This window comes from Silene latifolia, chromosome 3 (genome assembly GCF_048544455.1).
Source record: "Silene latifolia isolate original U9 population chromosome 3, ASM4854445v1, whole genome shotgun sequence".
NCBI lineage: Eukaryota > Viridiplantae > Streptophyta > Magnoliopsida > Caryophyllales > Caryophyllaceae > Silene > Silene latifolia.
In genome coordinates this window covers 70,267,628-70,277,946 of record NC_133528.1, presented here as the reverse complement: position 1 = coordinate 70,277,946, position 10,319 = coordinate 70,267,628, and the positions used below count along the sequence as shown (strand labels likewise).

At 37.2% G+C, this 10,319-nt stretch overlaps 1 long non-coding RNA gene across 1 annotated transcript; it reads left to right on the top strand.

Moving 5' to 3' along the window:
* Positions 1–8,842: 8,842 nt before the first annotated feature.
* LOC141646134 (uncharacterized) lies at positions 8,843–9,319 on the top strand. Its single transcript, XR_012545369.1, has 3 exons — positions 8,843–8,873; positions 8,963–9,142; positions 9,238–9,319. It is a non-coding gene; the product is annotated as an uncharacterized LOC141646134 (long non-coding RNA).
* The last annotated feature ends 1,000 nt before the right edge of the window (positions 9,320–10,319 follow it).

Here is a 10,319-nt window from a genome sequence, read left to right as displayed (position 1 = left end):
ACCTTCAAAGTAAGTGTCTATTTATAGTATCTGTTTAAAATGCATTCTGAATATTGAGTGTTGGCAGAATATTAAGATGAGTATCCCATTGCAAGTAAATGAGTAATTGAGCGGTTGAGCCAGCTAAAGTTGTTGATGAAAATGAAGTGAAATGCAATGTGAGTTTGATTATATAAAATGGAGGTAAGTTTATGTAGAGGTGATTGTGTTTGGTTAGATAAAATGGAGGTAAATTTATTATGTGGCTGTAATCAAAGTGGTCTATTGGGTTTGCTAACTGACACCAAATAGGGCTTGGAAACAGATTTGCTAACTGACACGAGTCTGGGTGTGTTACACCAACAGCCTCTTTTAATTCTAGGGTTTCAGAATTAACTCTTATCATCTACTCTTAACATATACATATTTCCTAGAAGGAATACTGCATTAGGCCGAATCTTTACATGGCTTGGCCATATCATATGAAATATTTTTAGTATAAAATGATGGTGAATTTCTAAATCCCTTTTTTTTCGCGCTGTTCTCAAAGGGTTATGTGGATGGACAATCCTTTTAGTGGCGTGATCATTAATCAGTTTACAAAGGGGTGTACAATGGGGTTACTGAGGATTTCTTTTGCGTGTTGATTACGTTTCTCTTCATCCAAGAGCCTATCAAGCTATTGGCTCAAAATCTTGTTAGAATATTAGGTGATATAAAGTGTCTTATAAGAGGATGGTGGGTTGATTTAATATATGTCACGTTCTTTCAACTCTTTTTAATACATGCGTCAATTTAATTTTGACAAGAGAGCGCTCGTCCGTCTTGGATAACTTAGGCAAGCATTTTTCTGGTTGTTGTAGCTTATTCCAAGCACAATTTCTGCTAAACATGCATATCTATTTCCCTTCATCATGATATCAAAACCCCCAAAAAAGTGTCGAGCACTTGAATATTATATAAAGTTTTCTTTTTCCCTTTTAGTTTTGCTTTGGTACGTTGCATTTTATGTGGCATGTTGCGGCTGGAATAGCCAAAGTAATAACCCTAACACTACTACAAATACAGGCAACCACAACGGCCCTTTAACAACGCTTATTCACGAAAATCATCAAAACATGTTGTAGAATTTATTCCGCGAATTTTACCAAACTTAATTACAACGGTTATGTGTTGTTAACCGTTGTTATTGGTTTTAACAACGGGTCATACTTAAACAACCGTTGTTAATGAAAAAACTAATAACAACGGTTAAATTTTAACCGTTGTTAATGGTTTGGCGCCAAATTAGTGAAAAGTAATCACAACGGTTATATTAGAACCCGTTTTAATACGTTTTAACAACGGTTGCAGACTCAATAACCGTTGTTATTAATATTATGAAAATCTTAAGAACAACATATTGCTTTATTCTGCTATACGCTACAAACACAAACACAAGCTAATCTTCACATACTATATCATCCTCCATTCCTCCCTGATCGTCTCTCTGTCTTCATCTCCGTCATTGTTGTCACGTCTTCTCTCCCTCATCGTGTTTATCAATCCGGTATATATATGTTTCTTAGCAACGCTTATAGATATAGGATTTTTGGGTTATTATCTAATTTGTTGATAATTTAGCTTAATTGCTTTCCTGAATTTCGTTTATTTGTTTGCCTATTATTGTATTTTCTGAATTAGTTGCCTATTATTACGAATGTAGAATAATGACTCGAACTTGGATGATTGATGCAAATATGAGTGACCGCACCTACAAGGATGGTTTAGCTGAATTTTATGAATTCGTTTCGAACAATTTGAAAGGTTCTTCTAGTATTGCATGTCCTTGTGAAAGATGTGGTAATATTAGCTATATGGCTTTTCCGGACGTTAAAATACACCTAGAAAAGTGGAGATTTATTCGATCCTATACACTTTGGATTTTTCATGGGGAATCATTAGAGGAAGAGAATAACTCTGAAGAAGATGATGTTGAGGTACACGAAAGGCTAACTGATGATCCTGAGTTTGCCGAGTTTTTTGAGTTGGAAGAGTTGGAAGTAGAGAAGTTGAATGTTGGGACTATAGATAATGAAGAGAATGATGATGAGTCCATTGCTTTTGAAGATGTAGGTGATGACACTAGTAATTGGGATGACCTTAACAACATGTATGAGAAGTTGTGTGAGTCTGAAGCACCTCTGTATCCTGGTTGTAAGTTCACAAAAATGTCGGCTGTGGTGAAGTTGTATAAAATCAAGGGGGCAAATGGGGTGAGTGACACGTGTTTCACTAGTTTTTTAGCCTTGATAAAGGAGTTGCTTCCTGATGGTAATGTTCTACCTGTTAAGACATATGAGGCGAAAAAACTAATAAGAGGAGTGGGTATGAAATATGAGAAAATACATGCATGTCCAAATGATTGCATATTGTATCGGAAATTATATCAAAACTTAACCAATTGCCCTAAATGTTTGGAGTGGCGTTATAAGGATAAGGAAGGGATCCCGGCTAAGGTGTTGTGGTATTTTCCATTGATACCAAGAGTCATAAGGATTTATGCGAATCCCGATGATGCAAAAATGTTAACTTGGCATGAAACAGGAAGAATAAATGATGGAAAGCTAAGACACCCGGCAGATGGTAAGCAATGGAAATCGTTCGACGCTAAGTATCCCGAGTTCGGCAATGAACCTAGAAACTTACGTCTAGCGCTGTCCACCTGATGGAATGAACCCACACGGAAACATGAGTAGCCAACATAGTATTTGGCCAGTAGTGTTGGCTATTTATAACTTACCTCCATATGTGTGCATGAAAAGAAAGTATTTGATGTTGTCGTTGTTAATTTCCGGCCCTAAACAACCTGGAAATGATATAGATGTATATTTGGAACCTCTTCTAGATGATTTGCGATTGTTGTGGGATAGTGGGATAGAAGTATTTGATGCATATAAGAACGAAACTTTCAATTTGAGAGCGATGTTATTGTGTACAATAACTGACTATCCGGCTTATGGCGACCTTTCTGGGCACACAGTTCATGGGAAAGAGGCTTGTCCATTGTGTGGGGAGGATATCGAGTCTGAATACTTGAAGTCTTCTCGCAAGTATGTGTATATGGGAAATAGGAGGTTCTTGTCTCATGACCATTGTTATCGCAAGATGCGAAAAGCATTCAATGGAAGACAAGATCTTCGTCAACCTCCTAGAATTTTGAGTAGGCATGAAGTTTATCGAAAGTAAAGCATATTGAGATAGATTATGGGAAGAAGAGCGGCTCTAAATTGTCTACTCGTGGGTATAAGAAAAGATCCATATTTTTTGATAAACTTCCATATTGGCCGACTGGAGGTCGGGCATTGCCTCGATTTCATGCACATTGAGAAAAATGTCTGTGATAATATTATCAATACCCTTCCGAATGTTCCTGGTAAAACAAAGGATAACGCCGCAGCTAGGGAAGATATGAAAATGATGGGTATTAGGCTAGAGTTGGCACCACAGAAGAGAGGTAATCGTACATTTTTACCGCCAGCAGCTTTTACCCTTTCACGGAATGAGAGAAAAGAGTTATGTGCATGCTTGAATGGAATTAAAGTGCCACATGGTTATTCGTCGAACATCAAAAGCCTAGTGTCGATGCAAGACCTAAAACTCACCGGGTTAAAGTCACATGATTGTCACACTTTGATGCAACAATTACTACCTGTGGCTATTCGTTCCATTTTACCTGAAAAGGTAAGATATGCTATAACTAGATTCTGTCTCTTCTTCCAGTCCATATGCGAGAAAGTCATCGATCCCGATGACGCGGATTCATTGCAGGACCTCGTTGTAACCTCTCTTTGTCAGTTGGAAATGTATTTTCCACCCTCTTTCTTCACTATCATGATTCATCCGACCATTCACTTGGTTAGGGAGATTTTGTACCTTGGGCCCGTGTACTTGAGATACCAGTATCCTTTCGAAAGATTGATGAAAGTCTACAAAGACTATACATCTAATCGGTATCGTCCCGAAGGTTGTATTGCTTTGAACGCGCTATTTTAGACGAAGCTCTTTCATATTGTTACGCTCATCTCTCCCTGAGGAGTTGATTGGCGTTTCTAAGAATCGTCATAGTGACTGGATGACCGGAAAAGGTATTAGGGGCCGGGTTGAAAAAATTGTGACACGTGAAATGTTGCATTTAGCACACATGTATGTGCTAAACAACGAAGATGAGGTGCAACCTTATATTCAACAACACAAAGATGAGCTCAAATACGATCACCAAAACAAGACCGAGAAGTGGATTGCGAACGAGCATACGAAGACGTTTCCAGTGGTTTAGGAATATTGTCTTACGATTATCTTGATCAAACCGGTGATGACATCTCTCCTAGGTTACTACGTCTTGGTTTAGGTCCAAATGCCAGGGTCACCTTTTACAACAGTTTTGCCATTAATGGATATACTTTTTACACCCGCGAGCAAGATGAGGTGAGCACAATGCAAAATAGTGGTGTGAGTTCTGAATTTGAGGCAATGCACTTTGCTACTTCAAAAGATAAAAAGCCTATTTGGGGAAAATGCCTTTATTATGGTGTTATTCAAGAAATATTGGTACTAGATTACATTGATTTCACACTGCCTTTGTTTCGATGTAACCGGGTTGATAACAACATCCATTGTGTCCGAAAGGATAAGATGGGATTTACGTTGGTCAATCTGGGGTAAGGTTGGCAATAATAAGGATGATCCTTTCATAATGGCATCCCAATCTAAACAAGTGTTCTATGTCACCGATCCTATGGATAAGAAGTGGTCATTGTACTTGTCTATAAGGAAAAGAAGGAGTAGTCCATCCGATAATGGTGATGATGATCGGGATATCGTTTTTGAGGGAATGGATCGATCTACCACCGTATCTTATTTCGACGATGTTGACACTGATCATGAGGACACCGAAAGCATCTATATGCGTGATGACCATGGTGAAGGTATTTGGGTTAACGAAGAAACTATGACATCCAAGAAACGTCCCGATCCCGAGATAGTTCATCGGGACACGGTATGCATGCATCTTTGGTGTTGTCTTATTTTCTTGATCTTATTATTAGATGTGGATGCTTTGGTGTTGAAATTGCTTTGAATAATGTTGCAAAGATATGGTGCTTCTGCTTTATTACGTATGTATTATTACAGTTTGGACTGTAATGGAATTACGATAATTTTAAAAAAAAAAAAGAGGTTCAACAATAACAACGGTTATATTTAAATTACCCGTTGTTAATACTTTCAACAACGGGTGTAGTACTTCTACCCGTTGTCAATTATTTTTTTGACATATTTCATTTTGGCGCAAATTTGGTGAAAATATATTACAACGGGTATATTTTAACCGTTGTAATAAAATTTTGACAACGGTTTACTTTTATTGACCCGTTGTTATTAACATATAACAACGGTTCTTCTTTGAGCACCCGTTGTCAATAGTTTGTCTTAATAAAAAACTAATATAGAAACCCATACAAAGATGCCATACACAAACACACACAACATTATTAGTTCAACCGTTGGTATCCTGTGTTAATTCTTCTCTCTTCCTCGCTTTTTACATTCTCGTCGCCGCCGCCCGATTTCCGAAGCCCGATTCCGTTGCCTTCCCTTATCATCCTGCTCGTTCTCTTTATCATCATCATCAACAGGTATGTTCACTTTAATTTTGTGTTTCGTCATTAGGGTTTTAAGACGATCATCTTGTTTCTTTTTCATGCATCTTTTTGTTTTTCGTCTTCTTTGTTATCTTTATCATCCCGCATCATCTACTTTACTCCTCTTATTAGGGTTTAGGATTTTAGAAGCTCAATCTGTTGTTTTAAATTTTCATTCCTATTAGGGTTTAGGGTTTTAGATAATACTCTGCATGTACGTTGTTAAGTTGTTCATTTACTATATCATTCATATTTGGGTTTTAGGATTATCATGGGTGAAAAACGTAAAAGAAGTCAAAAGAATAATGAGCCTGGTGATAATAAGCCTGGTGAGAGGGGTGCTACGAAGTGCCGAAAAGTCCTTGCGACTATAGCCGCTAAAACAAAGTTCCAAATAACATGGAGTGAGATGGGTTTCCCTCTTTTGGTCCAAATGCGGTCTTTTCTCCGGTTGGATTGGTGCTTGCACAAGACAGTTTGTGCCTATCCATTTAGATGATGTTAGAACTTTGAATCCAAAATTGGCGGAGTTATACTTGGCTCGTGTAAAGGAAGGCTTTATTATACCCGATAAAAGCCATGATGAGTATTTAATGCATAAGGCAGCGGATGTCCACAGGCAGTGGAGGTGTGGCGTTGCTAGGGATTGGTTGTATGTGGACAAGGCAACGGGGGAGATGCGTAAGAGCCCACCAGAAAACAAGTGTCCCACCATCAAGCGGGAAGAATGGGATCTTTTCAAAGAGATGAGAACTAGTGAGAAGTTTCGGGTTAAATATCCTCGCCTTTTAACGATTTACCTATCATGTTTTTAATTAATGAGTCCTTTATATAATCTTTTTATTATCTCATCTACTTGCGCTTTTATATAATTATTTGAAGGCCGTTAGCAGAAGAAATCGTGCTAACATTTCATGCAAGAAGGGGAAATTCTATGGTTCTCGAGGCGATTCTGAAAAGATAGAAGAGGACCTCGTAAGTAGCATGCATTATTCCCCTGTGAGACTTTATTTTTTTAATCACACTTGGACTTGCATTGATACACATTTACGTGTATAAATGTTACCATGTTAATGTGTAGGTGGCAAAGGGAGTGAAAGAGGTGGATCGGCATGTAACTTATAAAGAAGGGCACACGCCTAAAGGATCCCGGTCGTCGCGTGACAAATATGATGAGGAAGTTTTGGCCAACATAGTAAGCATTATTTTATTAAGACGAGTTCATTACTAACTTTGTTATTTTAGTCACAAATATAATTTGAAGTTTATTTAATATATTATAGGACAACGTATTGAAAGATGTAGAAGAAGGGAAATTCACTCCCAGTGGTCGTAATGACGTTCTTGCTAGAGCGATCGGCCGACCTGAACATCCAGGTCATTTGAGGGGTGTCCCGTTACAGGTTGGAGTAACGAAATATTATGGGAAAACTGCCCAGATAAAGAAGAAAAGGAAGACTAAGTCTGAGAAGGCTGACATGGTAACATTTATTCTATTATTTTCATTTAAGTTCAATTCACATGTTATTGTTGGGATAAAAATTGCTGACACATTACATTCTTGGCAAGCAGCTTCAGTTAATGACATCCGTACTACTAAAGCTGAATGCTGGAGGTAAGCTTTCCGAAGAAGAAGTGAAGATGATGGAGGATGTCATTTCTAAAGGGGGTAATAATAAGGTACAACAGATTGGTCAAGAGGCCGCTACTACCTTGGCAATACATGAGAAGGAAGTATCGGTCAACGAGATTCGAAAGATCGGTACCTAATAATGCTTCGAAGTTGTAACAACTAAAGCCGATCAGGTACCTAATACTTCCTTATTTTTCTTTTGTTTTTTTTTGGGTAAGATCGGGGGTGTGTTCACCGCCACTCTAATGCTATAACTTCTGACATGGTGCCATTGAATTGGTTAATTTTATTAGGTAAATAATGGGTCCGAAAAGGAGATGCAACTTGAGAAGACGGCTGATGGAAAACAAGATACATCCCCTTCAAGTCGGTTCCTGTTTTCAGTAAGGTATGCATGAAGTGTTTAATTAGTTAAATTTATATGAATGCTGAAGTTTGTGCAAAAATCGGCCCGAGACAGAAAGCGTTTTTGCAAAATCTTTTGAATTTTGAAGCGTTTTTGCAAAGATATAATAATGTATGTGTATATTCTTCAAGCCGTAAACAAGAGGCCAGTTATTCTTGCTGACCCTAAAACCGAAAAGCCACATGTGCGTGTTGGTCGGGTCTCGTAGAAACCAAATCTGCAGCGCGAAATCGTAGTTCATGGCGAAAAACTTTTGCCGAATCATAGAATAGTAGAGATAACTACAGTCTTTCCAGGCCATGAAAACTTTCAACTGCTGTCCCATTCGTGACGACATTACCATTACTCGGGAGATGCGCTTGGAAGTTTCATCCAATGGCCTGAAACTCACATCTACTTGGCGAAGATATCTTCGCCGCCTCGCAAGAATGAAAGCGGTTGGGGTTAGAAGAAATAACTTTATATATATGTTACATTTTTAATTGTTGAATGTTTTTATATGTTAAATTTATATGTTATTTTTTTTTTGTAGGGAACAAAAAAACGACTTTGGCGGATAAGCCTAAGTCCACAGACATGCCAACGACCTCGACTTCACAACAACTTGATGAGGTATTTAATTAACTTCTCCATTTTTTAAAAATTAACCTCGCTCCCTTTATTTATATTTTGTCTGTATTTATAAAAAGCATGGTAATTTTGTGTAGGGGACAAAAAAGACTGATAAGCCTAAGTCCCCACCAGTCTTACCTGCTACTACTACCTCATCATTGAAAGAGCAGGTTGACGAGATATTTAATTAAGTACGCTTTTATTTTTATTACTCCAACTAGGATATGTTACCTTTGGATTTTTTATTATTTTAATTATCTACTACATGTGTAGGCTGGTGGTAGTAGCACAAAATCAAAGACTCATTCTTTCCGGACCGAAAGTTAGGAGGTTAAACTCCACACAATATAAAGGGAAGGATTACATGCAAAAAGTAAGAACGGTGACGATGATGAGACTGCATGAGGAGGCTGGCCATCGCATAGCCACCGAGCAATTGATAGTTATTCCGCTCGAGGAGGATATTCTAGGGGCTGAGCGCCAAGCGCTTATATCATGGGATCTGCTAGCCGTATGGGCTGGCCTAGACCGTTGATATAGCACACATATTTGTTTGGATGAAGTAAGTTTCTTAATAAATAATTTCATAGTTTAATATTCTGACTACTAGATAGTGTTTTAAATACCGGAATTAATACCGTAATAATGTAGGATATTGAAATTGAGAGTGATCCCCGAGAAGAATATTCCATCTGATCAATACGGATTCATGTGCCCCTATGTTTTATCTTTATTTATTCCGGATTTCTCGTTCGAACAACGGGTAGATTATATTGCTCAGCAATTGGCGACAACCAAGAAGCTGATTTTTGGCGCTTATAATGAAAAAGGGTAATAAACAAATTAATATTACGTTTCCCCCTACAATTGCATTTTCATACTAAAATATATGTACTTGTTAATAATGATGATGTCTCTTGATGTAGGACTCATTGGGTGCTAGCAGCCATCATGCCGACAAGGAATAAAGTTTTCTGGTTGGACTCTTTACATCATCAACCAAGCGAGACTTTTAAGCACTTGATTAATATGTAAGTTTATAATACTGATTTATTTATAATAACATTTTCATTTTTTATTTATAGAAAAAAGCTCTTTCATATTTTTGCCCCTAAAAAATTAGTTTCTGCCTCCTTTTTTATTTTTTAAAAAAGGGCCTTTAAGAAGAAAAGAGCAAACGAGCGGGATCAACCCACGGAAGATTCGATGTTGGCCCCGATTTTATTACGATAACAGGGGTACGTGCTCAAATACAATAACATTAAGTGCAAAATCTGTGTTTAATACTAATACAATACCTAAAGTTCAAGATTCTGATGTGAGCCTTCTCTCGTCTGTTTTTTTTTATGTAATAATAGGTCCCTCGCCAGCCGGATAGCATACAATGTGGATACTACGCTTGTCGGTTCATGTTGGAGATTATTAGGCGAAGATATCTCGTTATTCCAGAAAAGGTTAGTAATAATTTAAACATGTGTTTATTACTTTTTTTTAAATTAGAGCTAATGTTGTCTTGCTTGTTGCTATATATACCATGATGTTGCTAATGTTGTCTTGCTTGTTGCTATATATACCATAATGTCTTCTCTTTGTTTTTTCCGCAAAGATGCAATCAACCCGTCATAACAGATTGAGCAGTACTCAAGTGTAGATATAGACGAGGTAAGAGACATGTGGGGCAACTACGTCTTAGAATATATTAGAAATGCATGATACTCCGAGTTTAGATCAACTTATTAGTAAATTTTTTGTTGAAGTTAGGGAATGATTAGTTCATGTAAATTCAACTCCTTGTAAGTATATATATATATATATATATATATATATATATATATATATATATATATATATATATATATATATATATATATATATATATAGGGGTTCAAATGAGTCCACCTAAAGTGGTGAGTCCCTAAGTCTTAATCTAGGCCATTGATCATGTATGATTGATGGTTGAGATTTTAAAACTTTGAGATGAAAACTTTAATGTTTTATAATTGAAACT